A 21,586-nucleotide genomic window follows, 5' to 3' on the forward strand; every position below is an offset into this window, starting at 1 on the left:
CCAAACTACAGTTGATCACAACTGGGCAGCATGTTGTCTCAATGGTTAGCACTCTGGCCTTTGCAACACTAGGTCCCATGTTCAAATCTCAACCAGGACACAATCTGTATGGAGTTTGCAGGTTCTCCCCGTGTTTGCATGGGTTTCCTCCCACATTCCAAATACATGCAGTTTAGGGATGAGAAAACAAATTTATTAAATTCGGTCTCGCTGCCAATTGGTCCATTCTCGCTTACCAAACATGTAGGCGAGAACAGCCTTTGTAAATTTGACTGGCGAGAATTTTTGGGAACTGCAAGATCAATCAGCTATCAGCTCTGCTCACCTGATTGCTCTTGCAACCCCCTTACTAGTTGTATGTGTTCTTGGATCGAGTATCTCTATCTAAGAACACAGGAGTCCTGTGTTCCTGGATAGAGAAACTCTATCCAGGTACACAATCTACAGGGTGGCAACAGCAATCAGGTTTTATCCAGGAACACAGTGTGAGTCTCACGGCTGGCTGCTCGTGAATGAATGCAGTGTGGGAAAAATCCTCATATTTTTCCCACGTCTGCGTTCATTCATAAACGCAAGCCGCATGACTCACTCTGAGAGGAGGAATATGAAGGCTGCATTTATGAATGAAGCTGTGAGAATCCTCCTCTCAATGAGAGATTCCGGGGCACTACAGGTCAGAATAAGGGCTTGCCCTCATTCTGACCTTTAGTGCCCGGAGATCGCTCACTGACAGGAGGATTCCCAAGGCTGTATTTATGAATGCAGTCACGTTAATCCTCCTATAGTGATTTCCTGATTTCCAATGGGTCGGCAAAATTTTGTGGACCCATTGGAAGTTCGAGGAAATTTTCGCGAGAATGCCAGAGGCATTCACGCTCATCCCTAATGCAGTTAGGTTAATTAGTTTCCCCCTAAAATAGACCTTGGAATGTACTAAACACATATGCCTATGATAGGGACATTAGATTGTGAGCCCCTTCGAGGACAATTAGTGACATGACTATGGACTTTGTTAAGAGCTGTGTAATATGTCAGCGCTATATAAATACTGTGTAATAATCACCACAATAATAACCACAAAGTGCACTGAAGAATATGATCCTCACAGCTGCCGTGTTTGCTAGAAAGCATTATTGGCTCATTGACTGTTTTCACTTTTTCCCTGGAATTTATGTATTTGTATCCTCAGTTTAGCTGATCCCCCGTCCAATGTCTACAGTCTATCTGAATGTGAAAGAGCAGGCAGCTGAAACCAAGATGTACTTTAGGTTTGGGTCCAGTAAGCATCTCATTATTCATAAAAAAAACTCTTTAATTAATGAATCAATTGGCTACTTTTTCAATTGACTTATATTGCCCTGGAAAAGACCTTACAAATAGATAGAGCAATGGTAGTGATCATTGGTCAATGTTCTGCATATCTTAACAGCCCTCTTTGGCTAATCATACTTTTGGCACATTTGCATTGACATGGCATACATATTTTTTACCTCTAAATATAGAAAAGTGAAAATCCTGTTGGATGAATGATATTTTTGCAGACATAGACTGGTAAAGAGATCTCTAAGAGATCTGTGTCAAATCTCTCAGATGTATGACAAAATAGCAAGGAGAAGAAAGGGATAGGCGAGTAATGACAAAATAATGAATCTGTGGTGAAATAGTAATTTTGTTAGCATCGCATATCTGGAAACATGCTGAAAGCTGAGGAATATCTCTCTCATGTACAATTGCTTAGCCCTCTTGATCAAATTTCTAATGGATTTGGCTGATCTCAGATTCAGGCACGAGTGGCTTCAATGCCTCCCCAGAGATGGGAAGTTTGTGGCTCACCTGGGTTCATAGACCATATCACGTACAGGTTGGCTTTTTATTTTCAGTGGTCAGACCTAGCACATGCACTTGAACTTGGAATGTGGACTGCAAGAACACAGGGCACTGCAAGGTCTAATCTTGGTCCTGGACATTACAAAGCTTGTGCTGTTTCTTCATTGATTTCTTCTGGTTGAGTTGGTATTATTATGTTATCCTACACTTGATGTGTATTTAAAACATAGTTGAAGGTCAGTGGATTTCCTATTACTTTAAGGGAGTGGTGAGGATAACAGTTTAAGGGCAGCATTTAACCATAAGTTATATTGTATTTCTTGTTTTTAAACATGATTGTGCAAGAATATGATGAACAATGACGATGAGGAGGGTGAAAGAACCTAAAGGGAAGGTAAATGTCTACAAAAAGCAAAAATGGAAAATGACGTACAATGGAAAGGTAAGTTTAATTAGGAAAGCTCAAATTGCAAGGTCTATTAGGAAAATGCAAACATCTACCTGGCTTGCCACAGCACAGGACTTCAGAGTTTTCTTTGTAAATGGTATGTAAACCCCAACAATAAACTTTTCATATTTACTCCTTTATGTTTTGTGAAACCATTTTCTGCTTTATAAGTGCAAAATTCATGTTGACTATGTCAAGAAACCTGAGCTGCCCTGTGCACAGTTCCTTTATTTTCTTAAGGAGAGCAATAAACTCTGCTAGTTCTTATATTGGTACTATAGAATAATTAGCGTCTATGCTGTAAAGATAGAAGGGTGGGATTGGTGGAGAGGTTTAGCAAAAGACAACCCCTGCACTCCACATAAATCTGTAAAATCAAGAGACTGTACTTGCTGGATCACCCAGGCTTGGGGAGCTTTAATAAATCAAGCCCACTGAATCCTAATGTTTTCTAATTCATTTCTTATTTTGCTTTATTCACTCTGAGGGTGGCTCTTTGTTTTGAGAATGGGGGTGGGGGATACAAATGTACACTGGTGATGAACATCAACTGCCTGACCTCACATAGGAGTTGGTTTATTGAAGAAATACAGACTGCTCAAAGTGAATTATTCCCTTGCAAAGTAAAGTTCACATTGCTTAGTAAATGAGATGAATCTCTGCTGGATGCAACCATTCACTCATGAACATGGAAAACCCTGTTTTATTTGATTTCTTTGCATATGAATGGGTAGTTTTTGCAATATGAATTTACACTATATTCACTAAGTGAACTATTCCCTGGCAAGGTGAGTAAGTGGTAAGTGAACAACTTCCCTGGGTATGTTAAAAGCTTAAATTCCCTTAGCAAATCAGCCTCATGGAATTTCCCAGCTTCTCTGAGTACATAACAGAGTTGATAATTACCGATCTGTGTATGTTTTAACTTCTTATAGAATTCTATTATTTGAAACTGTTTCTTATTCTCATGAGCTGCAACACAGGTATGGCTGAAATTAAGTTCAGGTCACCCCCAAATCTCAAGCTAGATAGTGTTCATATGTATTTGTTTTGAGAGAAGCACATGCAGTTACTCTCGATGCTCCTTAACTAGACATTATTCCTAAAATCAGACAGTTGGGTTTCTGCTCCACCAAATAGTCATATCTACATCACTCGACAAAAAAATCTCGGCAGGACTTTCTGTTGTGGAAAAAAATCCACAAACATTTCCCATTGATGCTAGACGCATCAGCAACTTCCTCTGTTACACACTTGAATGAAGAATACTTTTGGAAATATTGTTTTCTAGATCAAACCTTGCATTCCACTTATCACTTTCCTTTCATAAACAATGCTACCATACTGCTACTCTAGATACAGTGTCTGATCTATGACATAATGTCTGAAACGAAACATCTTGCACAGCTAATAATTGGAAAAATCTGGAAATGGGATGAACTGAGAACAGTTATTAGAGATATCTTTGTAACAGGAAAGGCACACCCATCAATTCTACATTAATGGAGTTCCTTGTTAATTGTGCTCTATCTTATATTCTTGATAAGTGGAGCCATGGGAGCAGAATGCCATATTGTTTAATTCTACTTTGTTCACACCAGACTCATAAATCACCACGCATAGAGAGTCTCGTCCTATGACCCAATATCACGGTAGTCATGGTATTTTTCTAAATATTGGGACGTATGTATGCATCTTTATAGCACTATATACAATCTTATGTCCTTACCGTAGTCAATGGCTAATTTAGAGGAAAGCCAATAAATTTACCATTATGTCCTTGGTAGGAAACCCAAACACAAGTAAAACATACAAATTCAATATAGATAATGTCCTGGCTCTGATTCAAACCAAGGACCACAGTGCAGCAATTCCACCATGCTTCCTACATATATTCATATTTTTTGTTTGTCACCATAAACTTAAAATTTCAATGAAAACCAGTATTCCCAATGTTCCAAATTAAGTTGCTATGCCACATCCCAAAACTTAGGAATAATGCAAAAATTAGGGAAAGAGCAAAAGGGACTTTTTAGGCATAATAATTTGCAACAAATTTTGTAAGTTCTCATGTAATCTGAAACAACGTTGGATAATTTTTCATAAAAACAACTTTAATATTAACATTAAAATACAAATTTGCTTTATAGCACATGCAAATTACATGGTCACAATTTTTCTCGACGTGTTTCGTGGATATAACCACGAAACGCGTCGAGAAAAATTGTGACCATGTGAAAGCATGTACACCAAGAGGGAAAAGTTTGCAAGATTCATCTGGAAACATGAAGCACAGGGGCAGGATACAATGGGAAGACCAATGGGTGTGTTGGGATATGAAGTCCCAAAGAAAAAATCCAATGTGTGTCCACTTGGGTGGGATCTCACTGTTAGAAAATTCCCCGTTCAGCTAAATTCAAAACCCAGACTAAACTTCCCACCAAAAAAAATAGAACATACACAATATAATGAAAATGCCTGATATATGCAATGTTGCCCTTAAACCTAACTATTATTATAAAAAAAAATGTGTAAGTTCGCCTTTCATTTACCTGTTTTATTTTTCATGGGCTTCCAGCTGCTATATACTTTACACAAGAGGATCAAATATAGGATTTAAGATCATATGCAAAGCACCATAATATTTCTTGCGCCATACAATACAATAGCATCAGATCTGTCTCAGAAGGGTGGATACTTAATAAACATCAATTAGGTCACTCAAGATGTATGCACAGTCTAAACGTATGTATGTGGGAGGACCATGATATATAGATTTGCACTCCAGACCTACAGGCACATCTGTTTGATCCACTGTGTACTGTCAGTATGCTTAAACTATAGGAATATTTACTGATTTGCATTTTGCTCTAAATTATTTGAGTCAGCAACTAGATACTGTAAGGCTATAATTTTAGGATTATTTACATAAAATTCTTTCCTTCAGTCTCTGCAACAGAGGAGCTTACAATCTAAAGTTCCCAGCACTGTCATAAATATGTATATCCTGTACACCAGCCTGAAACCAGTTTAGGTAAAAGCTATTTATTATTTTAATTATTATTATTACTAAACAGTATTTGTATAGTGCCAACATATTACGCAGCGCTGTACATTAAATAGGGGTTGCAAATGACAGATACAGACAGTGACACAGGAGGAGGAGAGGAGCCTGCCCAGAGGAGCTTACAATCTAAGAGGTGGGGGAAGTATCACACAATAGGTGGGTGATATGGAATGGTGGATGAGTAATGAGTAATGTTGTATCAGACAGAAGAAGACGGGTAGGCAAGTTTGAAAAGATGGGTTTTAAGTGTTCTTTTAAAAGAGAAGAAAGTAGGAGCAATCAAAGCAAAAATGGTATTGCTGTTTTTGATGATGAGTGAAAACTTAAAGTAGATATACACAATAAGTGGGAGATTTTTGTTGCCAAAGTATGTATTATATACATATTTTTATCCTTTGTTGAAACTCAGTGGTGCTGATCTGCAGCCCCTTACTGTCTGCATGCTTTCTACATTGGCAGCTGCATGTCATTGCTATGGGCAACTTTCCTAAAACCGGCAACATCAGTGGAACATAAGTTGAATGGAAGTATACTGTAAGTGACAAAGTTAGATAATGAAGGAGGGTTAAGCTAGGTACACACTTCCAATAATTATCATTAGAAAATAAACGATTACGACCAATCAATGAATATACACGATTTTATTTGAACGATCATATTGTGCACAATTCTGTACATGCAGTAACAATACGATCGTTCAACTATAATCCACCAATAATGTACACACTTTAGATACAATTATTTGAACGAATCAGGGAGTGGCATGTAAAGGAGAAAGTGTATTGCAGAAACATGCACGATCACTGAACGGCCGTACACACGATAGATAGCGAACGATCGTCGGCCAATCAGATCCGCTGTGACGGTCGTTCATTTCCAACGACAATCCTTGTTCGTCGGCGTCGTTGGTCACCTTTTTTGTGAACGATTTTCGTCCGATCGGTCGTTTGTTGTTCGTTTCCAGCGATAATTATTGGAAGTGTGTATGCAGCTTAACTAGGAGGAAAGGACAGTGCAGTGTGACTTCATGGTTGTCAGTGCCTGAACATCCTTCAATGCATGATCACAAGGTATTCTTTTATTTAAAAAAAAAGATATTCAATTACATTATAATGCTGAAGCTTAAATGATTTTTTTTTTTGATTGGGTTTCTGTATACTTTATCTTAAAGTTTCTATCTTATTAGTTATCTAGTCTCTTATCTTTCTTATCCTAAAGATTATAGCTTCTTATAGCATCAGATGTTGTAATTGTGTTGTTTATGTTTTCAGGTTTGCACACCTGCTTTGACAGGTATGAGGGTATGGGTGTTATGAGTAATGCACTAAGAGAAGTAGGAATGTTAATGTTGCAGCTGGAGGATTGAAATCACAGGGTGACCAGTAACTGTTGGGATTAGGGAAGGAGAACTTTGCTCCTGGTGTAACTAGACTAAAGTCCCAGACTAAGGGGAGCCTAACAGGGGGCTGCGTAATTGACAGAGGAATTAAAGCCTAGGAAGGGGTAAAAAGTGTGGTGGGTGAAGCTTAGGTAGGAAGGAGCCACATGGTATGGTATCAATGGTGGGACGAGGAACACTTATTCCATCTGAAGATAAGGTTTCTGCTCTACCCACCCAAAAAAGTTTGATGCCATTGGATACTTTTTTTCTCGTAAGTAAGTGGGTATTTTGTCTGGGTAATGGAGGGGGTTTTGATAAGGAGGACATATCAAACATTATGGCGCCACCTGGTTTTACTTGATTGCCAACTAAAGCGCCAACTTAGTTGTATTTTCAGTATACAGGTCTAATAGTGGTTGAGGTGTGGCTTGGGTACAGTTCACTTTTAAACCAAAGGTTCAGTCGTTTGGTATTTCTCCATTAAAATGTGTTTTTTTTATAATATATTGCAAGTTATTTTTTGGTATTGTTTTAATAAACGGCTGTGGCAAATTAAACTAAGGTTACATAGTCTGGTGGTAAAAGTATGAAAAATGTTATAGATGATGATGGAATTGGTCCAGTTTTTGGCAAGTCCTTCAGTCATGGTAGAAGATGCCATGTGGTATTTAGCCATCAATGTGTACCATTTATTTGTGGCCTGACCCTTTATCTTTGTGGGAGGATGCTGGGGAGTTCACACCGAACCCACACAAACATAGAGAGGACGTCTCTGGTCCAATACTCAACAGCACAAATGCTAATCCTTTTTGATGTTGACCCCATGACCCCATGACCCAGTCCTACATTTACCTATCTATGTTCCAAAGCAATTGTTGCTTTGTTGCCTTTAGGAGTCCCAAAGTCCCCATCACAGAAACCTAAAAAGTCATCCGAGCTGGTCTTTACATTTATTTCTACATGAAGGCAGTTACGAGCAGGAATTTTAAAATTGCCCACACGACAAGAATAGGGGGCAGGTTGTCTAACAAGGACATCTGTTCTAAAAGGGAATTGTCCCCTAAAGAAATTTGTTATAACTTATTGTTGTGTCTTCAAAGCAGGAAATGAAATTAAAACTAGCCAACAAGCAAACTGACAGGAGATTGAATTATTATATTAATTATTATAGTATTATAATATTACTATTATATTAATTATTATAGCTCTGCTGCAGCCATCTATTATTCATTGCTGTTTCCTGCTAGTGGGATCACCTGGATAAGTGAATCTTGATGCCTATCTTTTTATCTATTCAGACAAATTATCTGTATCACCACTGGATGATTCCAGTATAGTATTGGACTACTATATGCTGTAATATCATCTGCTAAAACCTAATTCGATTGTTTCTATTAAGAGTAAAATCGCTGCTACTTGTCTCTACCTCCCCTGAGGAAGCCTATCGGCGAAACGCGTCAGCCTAGAGACGTTTATGTTTTTTTCTACAAGTTTTTCATTGTACTTATGTCGATTTATTGCCTTTACTCTGTTTAGGTCCTTTTTGGTTTGGTTTGGTTTGGTTTGGTTTGGCTGTTTAATCAACCCTTTTAATAAAGTAAAAATTTAATGATGTTCTGATCCCCCTCTCTGCCTATTTCTTTTAACACTTCATTATAACTTATATTAGGGCTGACACAATTAGTAAAAAAATACATCAGGGGGAATCGAAACCAAACTTTCTGTATTCTTTACACCATCCAAAATGAAAAGAAAAAGTTTTGGCTTTGGATGAACTTTGCTATTTATTATACGCCTAATACGCTTTAATGAATTTGAAAGAACCAAAGCACTTCTTTCAAGGATTTCCACAATATACTCATTTTCTTTCCTATAACATTTTTAAACAGCTAAAAAAGTTCAGTTTAGAAAACTTCTATCTGATAGCCTTGTCTTTTTCACTGACATTCTACCTGTGATAGACTCAGCTCTTTCCACCGGTAACCCTGACTTCTGGGAAGCCAAGTGCAAAATCCCATCAAGGGGTCATTTAGACACAGCCAGGGATCTCTGCCCAAACTGAGCTGACACCAACCATCCTCGTTCCTGTTTTCCAGTTTATGCAGCAAAACGTCTGCAAAAAAAACTTTCTAGACTTTCGCAAATATTTAGGCTTTCCACTGAATATTCTATTGACACAGAAGATGCCTGGAAGGAGAGTGCATGATGATGAAGGAAAACTGATGAAAGCTAAGGGAGAACTCCAAAGAAAACACACAAGCCAGACATCAATCTGCATGGTGGGTAAATGTTAATATGCTCCGAAATGCTAAATTCACCATTTAAAAATGGAACCCCCCCCCCCAGGGGGAATAAAATCTCAGGCCATTGAGAAATTTATTGTGATCCTAAAATAAATGTATATTGAAAAGTTAAAAAAGACATTTAAGGACATTTTTTATTAAATTGTATGTAAATGCAGATTTTGTTTTCCCATAGAGTGGTTTTATAGAGACCATCTGATTTGTTTGTACCGTTGTTTCCGCTCCTTTTGGGGAGATTCAGTCCTATGTTTTTGGAAATCCAAAATCGCTATTAAAGCAAGATGTAAGGGAAAGTGTTCCAATGGGGACAAATGTTCTGTTGATAGCTGTGATTTCCTCTCACATTCTGTCACATCCTCAAGCCAAAAAATGAAAGAATAAACCTCCCAGCAAACAACAAAAACACTATGATGGGGGTTTTAATAATCTTATATAATAAAAAATTATTTTATTTAATAATTTCTGCCCTTTTTGCAGCTGTTTCTGACCATATTCATTCCAGCATAATGTGTTGGATTTCTGTTAATTAGTGAAAACATTATATTATCCATAATGGCCATAATTTCTTCCCCAACAGAGGAGTGGTTGATGGTGAGCATAGTTGGGAGACACGGAGTTATCTGTCACTCTTACCTCTTCCTCACTAAAGCGCAGGCATCTCTCTCCTGTGCATTATGACAGATCTGACCCTGGGCATGCTTGCTCTTCCAAATTTTATCAGTTTCAACCATCCCACTGGCCAATCAGGCAATAGCCTCTTAATTAGCCCTGGCTATTTAGGTAGCGCAGACACAGCACTCAGTGCTCGTGCAACGTGTCTCCACTAGTGCCAAGCCCCTAGTTCTGCTGACCTAGTTCCTGTATGCCTGTTGCTTGATTTAGTGCTTCCCCTGTCCAGCTCCTGTGTTAACCCCTTGTTGCCCAGTCTGTTGTTACCCAGCCAACTTACCTGTGCTGTTCCAGTGTTCCTCTCTGTCTGTGGATAATCCTGTGTCACCTGTACCTCCTGTTGCTTCCAGTGTCTCCTGTGTTTCCTGTGTCTGCAGTGGCTCCTGTGTCCCTGATGTCTATTTCCTGGATCCCTGGTATTTGACCCCTGTCTTGTGACCTGACCTCTCTTGCTTGCTGCCTGCCTCCACCCCGGCCTTCTTTGACAATTCTTCTGTTTAGTGCTTTGGTACCGTGTATCATCCTGCCCACCCTGCTGTGGCCAAGGACCACAACCAGCAAGTAACCAGCAGCGCAACATCCTCACCACTAGAGGCTCTGGAGAAGACCTGGTTACTGCTTTGCCTCTGCGCCTTGGCCCTTCTAAGGGCTCACACCATTTCTGTGCAAGCCGTAGCGCCCCCTAGTGGCCATATCTCCCCAAGCATGACATTGCCATTCTAAAAAAACAAATAATTGATTAAATATCTTCATGGCAGGATTACCAGGGATCATTTAAAAAATACCTGGAGATTTAAAAATATTAAAAATATTTCTTTACCAAGGTAATGCACAAAAAGCAGCGATGGATTCTTCACCAGAGGATATTGATATAATGTCAGATTCACAGCTTTATATGTAGATCCCCAATGCATTTACTTGAAATGTTGCCTATTTTAATGATACTTCTACTTCATAAATCAACTTATCTAACCATATTACTAACAGGATATTAATATAATGAGGCTGCATTCTGTTGATCCCGGTTGTCAGTGCCTGATCACATGCAGGCTGGAGGCTTCATTGGATAATAGAAGATTTCAGTTTGCATTTGAATGCTGCCTCCTTTAGATTACAGGAATCATTTGCAACTGTCAATTGGTTAGCTACCATAATACATATAATGCATTCATTTAAAAAAAATGAAATTTATTAAAAAGTATAAAATGTAGAAAGTGGAAATATAAATTATTAAGGCTCCTGAGGCCATTTCTCAGCATAAGCAACTTGAGCAGGTACTTAGGGTGCCATCTAGTGATGGGGCTGCCACTTCAGTTCCCTGTGGGCAACCAGTCTGCCTCCCTTCAAGAGGAAATAAAGCAAATAAATCTGCTAAGAAAATGTTTGATCAGGTAAGTCTTTATTGCAGAAAGGATAGGTCTATCTTTCCCTTTTTTGCAATAAAACATACTTACCTGTCTAATTTCTGTCTTCATCTGTCCAAAAATGCATGCCAGGGTACCCTACGCATCCTGGCTTCTCCTGCAGCTGCCAGGACTGAATGAGCTCCTTCGCGCCTGCGCAGGAGTTACGTCATCCCAGCTTGGCCAATCAAGATGGCTGGAGAAAGAAAATAGGAAGAGAAGAAGAAAGAAGTCCATGGCACCTGAAACAACAGGGACAGGTGAGTGCATTTATAAAATTGTGATTATGGTTGGACCTGCCTGGTCTTACTTCATTTCCAAAGTTTAGTTTCACTTTAAATGCCAAGAATTCTTCTTTCTCCCTTTATCTTTAGAGCAGAATATGCCAGGCCACGGAATATGTTGTACTGCGTATTGCAAGACGTGCCAAGTAGGGTGAAGTACCCTAAAATACCTGCAGCGATATTTGTGCACTGTGCTAGAGGAGGTGCATTAACACTCGTTGAAATGCATTCCATTTGCTTAGTCCATTCATTTTAAATATGAACTATAATGGACTCTTTTTTTATGAATAAAGTGAATGGTTACATATGGTTGTTGTATTACTCCCAAAAAAATATAAAAGTGTAATGCCAGCCTTAAATCTTTAAAAAAGACTCATTTTTATCCAGTGCAGGGTTACTACTAAACGACAGGTCTTCTTTAGTTCAAAGTATCTCCCCAGGCTTTTTTGGTCATCATGTAAGCTGACACTAATGTGATCAGGCTTCAGCCCCAAATATAAACCTGAACCATATGATAAAAATGGAACCCATGTGTCTAGTAAAGCGCAGTAATCTGACTTTATAAAGTATCAGAATTGGGTTTTCTTTTTTGTTGGGTTTATTGGGAAAGTCCTGGAGTTTATAGATTTTTATACTCTATTGTCGTTAGATCCAAGGACAGAAAAAAACAATGTTCTACAGTCTGATGAAAAGAAAAGGAAACTGAGCATAAAGTTAAACACAGACGTCAGATACCAAACACCTAAGATGAACTGTCATGCTCATCTCAGGCGAAAATCAGTCAGTTGTAGAGTAGTCCCCCAATGTCATTCATCAATCTGCCACTGCCGACTGATGGACAACTGATTGGGAATAACCACTGTTCAATCCCATGGAGGGGGGTGCAATGAGGCTCAGCTGGCTTATCTTCCCCTCTCCATTAAAGAGAATGGCACTGTGTGTACAGCACTCATTCATTCATCTGTCAGTGGAAACTATCATGAAAGATTTTTTCCAATGGCAATCCTCTCACATCCGTCAGTTGTCCGTATGACACTTTAGTCTAAAAAAAACTGCTCCTGCTACCCTGTCCACCTTTTTCTTTACATCGATAGTTTTGTTAAGTGTTTCTCAAGCTTTAAAAACTGTGGGAACCCTTGAAATAATTTCAGGGAAACCCTGATAAAATTACTTTATTCATAACTCACAGTATATTATTGTGGTTGTCACCCTTACAGATAGCCAAAAGACCATTGCATTGGTCTCACTTAAACTGACCTGAGAGTTGCAAACTGCTCATTGCTCAAGCAACCTCTGGAGGAACCCTGGTTGAGAAACACTGGGTTAGATAAACTAATTAGGATTTGTGTGTTAAATTAAAATGGCAGTGGACGTAGCATCAGGTTCTTGTTTTGTTCTCTTGGATGGAGCCTTGTCAGTATCTAATTCCTGTACTGATCTGTCGGTTAAGAGATGGCACGATCATCATCATCTTTTTCAATATAAATGACAATACCAATAAAATGACAATATAAACGACAAAAGAAAAAAAGATAGTTTCAGACTTGCTTTGGGATCAAGGATCAAGCTCCAGTAGGCTGGCACCCTGCAAGCCCTTCGGTCCTTCCCATTGCACATTTGACAGTTGACGGCAATGAGCGGTACCAGTACCATTCACTGCCACCCCCATTTATTCTCTATGGGGCTGCCACAGAGAGAATTTACTTGTAGCTTCTTCCCCAAGAAAGCAGTTCATTGGTATGAGGAAACAGTAATCACACCACAACCTAATGGCAAATATGAACATAGCCTAAGAAAATGCTCCTTCCTGCCAGCAGCAAACTCTTGACATCATTTTCCCAGATTGCTCTTTACTTGGTGCAAGGATTATTTCTAAATGAAAGAAGTGTTTTTTACACTGTGTCTGTAAATTGTATGCCATGCCAGGATTTATTTATACATAGGTACATAGTAGGTTAGGTTGAAAAAAGACAAGTACATCAAGTTCAACCATTAGGGAAATAAATATATCCCAGATATACCCTATAAGCCATAGGGTATAACCCTATAAGACATAGTTGGTGCTGAGGAAGGCAAAAAAAAAAAAATAAAAAAACCCTGGCAGAATTTGCTTTAACATGGGAAAAAAATTCCTTCCTGATTCCATGTGGCAATCGGATGTTCCCTGGATCCACAGTCTCTGTCATCTTTACTTTAAAGCCTTAATACCCATTTATATTCTGTGCTTCTAGAAATCATCCAGCTTTTTCTTAAAACAATCTATAGTAGTTGCTGAAACTTCTTCCTAAGGAAGCCGATTCCACATTTTCACAGACCTTACAGTGAAGAATCCCTTCCTTATCCGGAGCTTAAACTTCTTTTCCTCCAGACACAAAGAGCGCCCTCTTCTCCTTTGTAATGATCTCAAAGTGAAAAATGGGGAAGAGAGTTCTCTATATGGACCATTTATATATTTACACAGAGTGATCATATCCCCCCTTATACGTCTCTTCTCAAATGAGAATAGATTCAGTTCAGCTAATCTCTCCGCCATTCCTTTTATTAGTTTAGTTGCCCTTCTCTGCACTCTCTCCAATTCCACAATGTCCTTTTTGTGAACTGGTGCCCAAAACTGGATACAAACTTACCAATTGATCTACATTATCAGTGGAATTCCTAAAAGGAAAGGTAAACCAATGGTGTCCCTTTAAAAGGGAATTCCAAAAAAATTGTGAGGCCCACGCGAACCCAAGAAAAACGTTTACACTAACATTTCTAGAGCTGCCTCCTAATTTCTCTTGTGCTCAGTAAACACTGCCTTGTTTTGTTTCACTGATTGAAACCGAAAAGACATCTGTCTTATTTCAGTGTAAGTGAAACTTCCAGCCTTCACTGGCAGCCTCTGAAAACTTTATTGTTTTAGCTGAAATGTCACATATGAAAGCTGCACAAAATGGTAAGACGTTCCTTTAGTAAAGGAACAAGCTCAGGGAGTCAGCTACGTTTGTGTAATGGATAAATGTGCTGAAGAATGTGAGAATGAATCCGCCGCACAATGCTAGATTTGTCTGTGTGGGCAGCTAAATGAGTCTGTGAGATTTTTGGCAAAGGCCTCCCACACTACGCCGAATCCACAAAACTATTTACTTGAGGGCGAATGCCATTTTTCTTTTCTTTCACAGAGAACTTGGATTGCAGTAAAATTAGAACCATTTTTAATTAGAGTATAATCATTTGTCTATCATACTGGTTATTTGAGTTGGTACAGCCAAGACTAATACACTCTAAGGCCAAAAGTCTCCAACGTGGAGACCCCTCCAAAATATTGTGTTTAAGTGTCTCCAGTGATGGGTAGTGTTAATGCCCTTGTTACATCATATTAGGACTTCCAGACAATTTTTTGCTGCCAACCTTGTGGTCACAGTCTGGGAAATGTCCTTTTCTGGTCCAGCAACAGTGTGTCCTTGTGTACAAAGACAGCTACATAAGTTGATGAGTAAGGTGACGAGGAACTTGAGTGACCTGCCCAAAGCTTTGACTTCAACCCTGTTGATTGTCAGCCAGGTCTTCCTATACAACACCAGTACCTAACCTCAATTTGGCTGAATGGTTAGACATTCCCAAAAGGAGAATTTAATATTTTGCAAAAAGCCTTACCAGAGGTGTTAAGGATGTTATAAGATAAGTTATAAGACAACTACATAATAATACCTATGGTTTTATAATTGGATGTCTAACAGGCTCATATAGGTGTGATGATAAGATATCCAAAAGTTTTTTTTGCAATTATGTAAATTCAGTTTTTATGAGTTATGAGTGTTAATCAGTTTAAGAGTGGTACCTATAAGGAAAGTTACCTTGAAAACTTGGTTTTTCAATAGTTAGCCCTCATGTGTGTTCAGCTAGTAACAAGGTGCAAAGTAGATAGGATTGGAAAAAGTGTAGTGGCCATAATAAGGTTGCTGCCTTTCCTATAAAAAAGGTCCAACCCTATTATTTATTTCTTTTTAAAGTGGTGCCTTCATTTAAACATAAGGTCATAATATAGTAACCCTACTTACAAACATTGGAAACTTAGCAATACAACTTTCCACCATTGTGTATTATTGTGGCATTTGGGGTCCCCAGATTTCTCAGGATCTAGAAAAGACCCAGTGTAGTTACCCTCACTTTATGTCTTACGTTTCAGTTCTTTTCTATTTTTTTATTGTTTTCTTTCTGCATTTTGTAATGAAGAGGTAATGAAATGGCACATAACCAGGACAGCAAGATCCACTTTCCTACCATTGGCTGGTAAAATAGCGACCAGGTGGAAGCCACCAGCCAAGTACATTGCAGGATTAGGTGGAATGGATAAGTAACAGAGAATTCATATTATTATTATTAAAATTATTATTATTAATACTAAACAGGATTTATATAGCGCAAACATATTACGCAGTGCTGTACATTAAATAGGGGTTGCAAATGATAGACAAATATAAACAATTACACAGGAGGAGGAGAGGATTCTACCCAGAGGAGCTTACAGTCTAAGAGGTAGAACTTTCATACAATTGGAGGGGATATTCATTTGCAGTAGTCATATCTGCAATTCAGTTAACATTTGTATTAAAACAAAGTGGGATGCTTTGTCAGCTAAAGAAGATCCACTGAAAAATTATAGCCCTCTCCATTCATTTTAGGTATCCTTGCAATTTTATGGTGCATGTCACACAAACAAGCACAATGGATGCAGCTCTGCCTGGACAGGGAAACTAACAGGGAGAGTAAATGGACACAAGGTCTAAAGTTTCACCAGGGGCCAGAGGATCATTAGCTGGACCGTTGTTTACTAGTTTGTTCCCATGAAGTCTTACAAAATTGGTCAGAATAGTTTGCTTGTCCATAGGTATGTTGCTAATTAAACAAGTCCACAGAAGGAAATGTTTGTTGGAAGGATAGGAAAATGAGTTCCAGCACATAATATTATAGTCTGTGAGTATTAATTGTTATGCTTGAACTCTTTGAAGTCCACAGCAGGAAACTTTATGGACTGTAGAATCAGGGACTTCCAGACATACTGAATAAGCAGCACAGTCTCCTGGAAGATGGATTAGAACTCTATATGATGTTTACAGAGAAAAAGACCTCCAGACAGAAACCCAAAGATGACCTCTATAATGACCTCAAATGACCAAGAATTTACTTTTAAGTCTTTGTAACAATATTGAGGGAAAAGACATGACATGAGGCTAATAAAATGTTGATTACCGTTTATTACCCAATGGCAGCTAGATCTAATTTTGTAATGAAAAAAGTTTTTGACAGATCTTCCTGATGCAGTGATTCCAGGCCAAAAAGTTGGACGAGAGAATGGTGACAAAACCATTGTCAAAATGTATAATTCTTCCTAATTTTGTGGGTTTTTTGTCTGTTTCCTGTTAGGACAGTTAGCCTTTGGCTTACTATGCCAGGTAACCCAAGTAGGATTATTTATGGCTTTATTATTTATGGCTTTATTATTTATGGCTATTAATGACAGCTTGAATTAAATGCAGTTATATGAAATGATATGGAATGAGTCAATCTCAATCCTTTGTGCTCATTTAGAAGTTACATTCAGAACTTGCCAAAAGATTAGCCTTAGTTTTTCCAATACCGGGTAATGTTGTTAATAAACGTTTCAGAAAATTTATGTAATTTGTTGCTATTTGGGTTCTGCAAACCCTAAAATCCTGCAGTGAAACATGCAAATTCTTCTTGTGAAGTTGATTATTGGTCTATTCCTCTATATTTCCTCACTTCTGTAATATTTTGATAGTTTACCTATTACAGTAATAGGCAAATAGGGAAAGGAGAAGTTAGAGTCGTTTTCTTGTTTTATGCCCCTGTGCACAAAAACAAGACTATTGATAGAAGAACTTGTGAATGTGAGATTTGCTACACACTTAGCAAACATGTACATTAAGACAATTTTCTGCAAATCCATGCTAGCAAGCCATAGAGCAGGCTCAAAGTTACCCATTGTTAATGTAAAAAGTAATGGGTGAACTAAGGTAAGTATCCTGATTGGTTTGTGCTTGTTGGGTTGGCTCCAACCCTGAGAACCATAATTCAGCCAACTCAGACATCATTGATAATACAGAACAATGCAGAATCCCTGATCTCAACTACTTTATTGAACTTTCTTTTGGAATGCAGAAGGTTGTCTTCTCATCCAACATCAGTACCTCACCTCAATAATGTCATTTTAGTTTCATGGCCATACATTTCTACTTGTCCAAAGCCTTAACAGGTAAGGGAGGGTTGTGATCAGTGGCGGACATTGTCAACATTGGGCCCCTGTTCAGAACTGGTTTGGGGCCCGCAGCTAAACTGACTTGGGGCTCCTATGGATGAGAAGTATCCGGGGCCCTTGTGTAGTGGCACACTTTGCACCTCCCTATGTCCGCCCCTGGCTGTGATAACTGCAAAGGGTGTTGGGAGGGGGGCAACTTTATATGGGATGTCCAACAAGTTCATAGGATGTAGCCAACTAAGACATTTGTTCCATGAGTACAGTGATTGTTACAGAACATAATGACATAATGACCTGACTGTTACTAAAGAAAGACATTATGAAATGATAACTAGCAAGGCAAAGACAGCAGGGACATGTTATACATTATATGAGAAAAGTTAGGGATTGTCACATGACCAGAACCTTACGGTAAAGTGATTTTGAATGATGGAATAAATGTAACAATTCCTCATGTAAAGAAGTATATATGTACAATTCTTGTGTTCAGATCTTCTAAGGGTGCAGTACAAAAAGCTTTCAGGTCTAAAAAAATAAATATTTGGATTTCATCAATTCACATGCCAGAAAGTTGCCAGGGCTTCATGGTAAAAGCAAGCAAAGGTTTTCAATACATCCCAGGAATGTGTGGACTGTATTTACATATTGAACTGATTTGAACATACTGCAAATTGTGAATTTCATGATTGATGGTAATTATTCGAGATATGTAACTATGCAGGCAAATGGCAATGATGACTTTCATTTGCACGCTATTCCCTTATAACAGAAGGTAAAGGCTTATTATATGACATCTATAATAACACCGGCGGGTGAGTAGTGGGCATTCTACAATGTCATAGACTGCACAAATTATACAACTTGTCATATTAACCCTTCCTTCACACCTGCCTGATAGCTCTTAACTTCCATAATGAACAGGCTGTGCAGCTAAGATTGTTCATTTCAATAGCAAAATAGGTTTGTGCTGTGAAAACAAGAATGCTATATTACTGGAAACTGATAATAGGGTTGATTTACTAAAGAAATAAACCTGTAGGCGGTTCATATAGGAAAGTGAATTATCCCCTTGCATTGAATATTTCACTTTCCTTAGCAAATGAGATGAAGCTCCACTGACTTTAACCATACAATCAGGTGCAATTTTTATCCTTTCAAGGTGATAACTCACTTTGGTAGGTGACCAAAGTTGGAATTCCTTAGTTATTTAGCTCCTTTGTGTCAGTATTATGTGTTAGTAAATTGCTTTGTTGCAAGAGAGATGGCCATGATATTAGGTTGTATGTCATGTTACCAGAAAATCTGTAAATTTATCAGAAATTGCTACGAAAGTAGATTTGCCGTATTCACAGAGATCAATGTTGATGGATATAAGTGGTTTTTAGTTTTTTTTCATCTAGGTTTCACATGGGTGCCATCTGTGTTTTGTCTGGGTGCCATAAGGTCCATTGGAATACATACTATGGATTTATGTACTACCTAGTTTTCACCTGGGTGCCAAAAGGCTATTGGAATACATACTATGGATCTATGTTCTACCTAGGTTTCATCTGGGTGTCATAGGGTCCATTGGAATGCATACTATGGATCTATGTTTCATCTTGGTTTCACCTGGGTGCCATAAAGGCCATTGGAATACATACTATGGATCTATGTTTCACCAAGGCTTCACCTTGGTGCCAAAAGGTCATCGGAAAACATACTATGGATTTATGTTTCATCTTGGTTTGACCTGGGTGCCATAAAGGCCATTGGAATACAAACTCTGAATGTCGGGTTTATCTTGAACAGGAAAGTTCATTTTAGTTCACTGTTTTTCGCTGACTGTTAGTAAACACTTTTCATATTCGGTGCCAAGATCTTGATGATGGTAGTTTTTATCAACGAACTAGAAACATTTGGTAATAAACTGGCATGGGAAGGCATGGAAACTGGCATGAGACATCCTTATCCTCCCTTTAGTGCTTAAAATTCTCCTTTATCTGTGTTCCATCAGCTGACTAGATGATCACTAGCGTGAAGTACCATGATGGATCACTAAATCCCTGAGCAGGAGTGAATTTCCATTAGAGGAGGATACATTGGGGAGTCTCCTGCTCATCCTCATCTCTCCGTAAAACTGAACAGCACTGTGTGTACAGTATACATATATTTTACTGTCACGAAACATTGTTCGACAAACAAGTTCGACATCTGTATATATCCTAAAAGTCAGAGGATCTTTACCCAATTCAGCATGGAATGACCTCTTATGGATAACTGAATGTCCAGTGTTAATTAAGTCCTACATGTTCATTCAAGACATGACACAATAAAGACACCAGTGTTGTAGATAAAATCTGTGTTTACACATGACTACACAAAAAAAGTGTTAGCTGTCACGATTCCCCTGTAAACAGTTGTAAAGACATGATCTATGTCATTTCATTTTAAGAAAAAAGACAGAAAGGCAGACAGGAGGAGGGAGGATCACCACAGGCCATCCGAAATGAGATGCCTCCAGGCTGTAGGAGACCACATAACACCCTCTTATCTCCCCATCATTGTGTTTGTAAATTGTTACTGCTCTCAGCAAATAAAGGCCTTTCATCAGGAGAGGCTAGAACTTCCTTTGTTGCCTGCAGAACACTTACACTAATTGTTTTATTGTGTAGCTACAGTAGAAGAACTTGTAAAAAATCCCAGCTGGTGACATCCCTATGTGAAAACAGATGGAAGACAAAAATGGAACACAGAACTGCATCGCACTCCATACAACATGCAAGTAATGCAAGAACAACAACTACAAACCGTAAGGTTCTTGTTTCAAGAGATGTCCAGAGAGCAAGCAAACTTTCTTGATGATGGTAGTCTTTTACTACTGGGTGGCCTTAATGTGTGGAATAACAGAAACCCCTGGGCTGTGGGGAGAAAAACAATGATCATGTAACACTCTGGAGATTGGGTCTGTCTCCAGCCAGAGAGTTTACAAACCGGATACGTCAGTCAGATGGCCTGATGGCCTATTGACCGTTCCTTACAGATTCTGTATATTCATGCATGCTTGTATTGTGCAGATATTCACACCTATTCCCCTTAATTTGTTCTGAAAGACTAGGTAATTTCTACGCGAGGCATGGGTGGCATGCGCCATAGTCATGTCACTAATTATGCCTCAGTGAAGCTCACAACTCAATATCCCTACCATAGTCATGTCATTAGCATAGTCTAGGGACAATCTGGGCACAATCAACCTACCATTATTTTTTGGTGGAAACCAGAGTGACACAATAATCTTCTAATGTCTGGGGACATGATTGGTTGGCTATAGGTGTCTAGAAGGAGAGAAAATACTTACCTCTCCTGCTGCCCACACAACATTACCATTACCAAAAAATTGCTCCACTCCCCAGAATAATTAGTAAAAACAATTCTTCTTGAAGCAATCATCTTCTGGGTCTCTCCTGTTGACCTCAATGCCATTGCTTTCTCCTGTAGTAACCTAGTGGTCAGCAGGAAATTGTTGACCTCCCTGCAGATTTTGATTAAGAACATAATAGTATTTGGCTTCCAGAAAAGTAAGTTTTCCATTTCTTTTTCTATAAGCATGCATTACCTGGCAAAGGCATCTGTAGGCACAGGGTCAGTCTTAGAGCCAATTCAGACTTTTGTTGATGACCACAGGTTCAACCTCGCTCCAAACTGTTCCCGTTTAGCTTTTGTCCACAAATTTGTGGTTTTAGTTGTGTTGCCGTGGAATTGTGTCATGGTTCCTGTCCCAGTTGCCTTGTCTCATGTAAAAGTAGAACTGGGTAAGCGAAAAGGCAATGCATTTGACCAATGGTGGGATTTAACGCTCCAGCACATAGAAGCAGTTTGCTATGCATCTGGTAGTAGCTAACCAAGCAGTTTTCTACCACAAGTGTTAAAGGGGCCTTCATTTTCCTACCCTAGACAAAAGGTCCA

The sequence above is a fragment of the Pyxicephalus adspersus genome, chromosome 5 (assembly GCF_032062135.1).
Source record: "Pyxicephalus adspersus chromosome 5, UCB_Pads_2.0, whole genome shotgun sequence".
NCBI classification, from domain to species: Eukaryota; Metazoa; Chordata; class Amphibia; order Anura; family Pyxicephalidae; genus Pyxicephalus; species Pyxicephalus adspersus.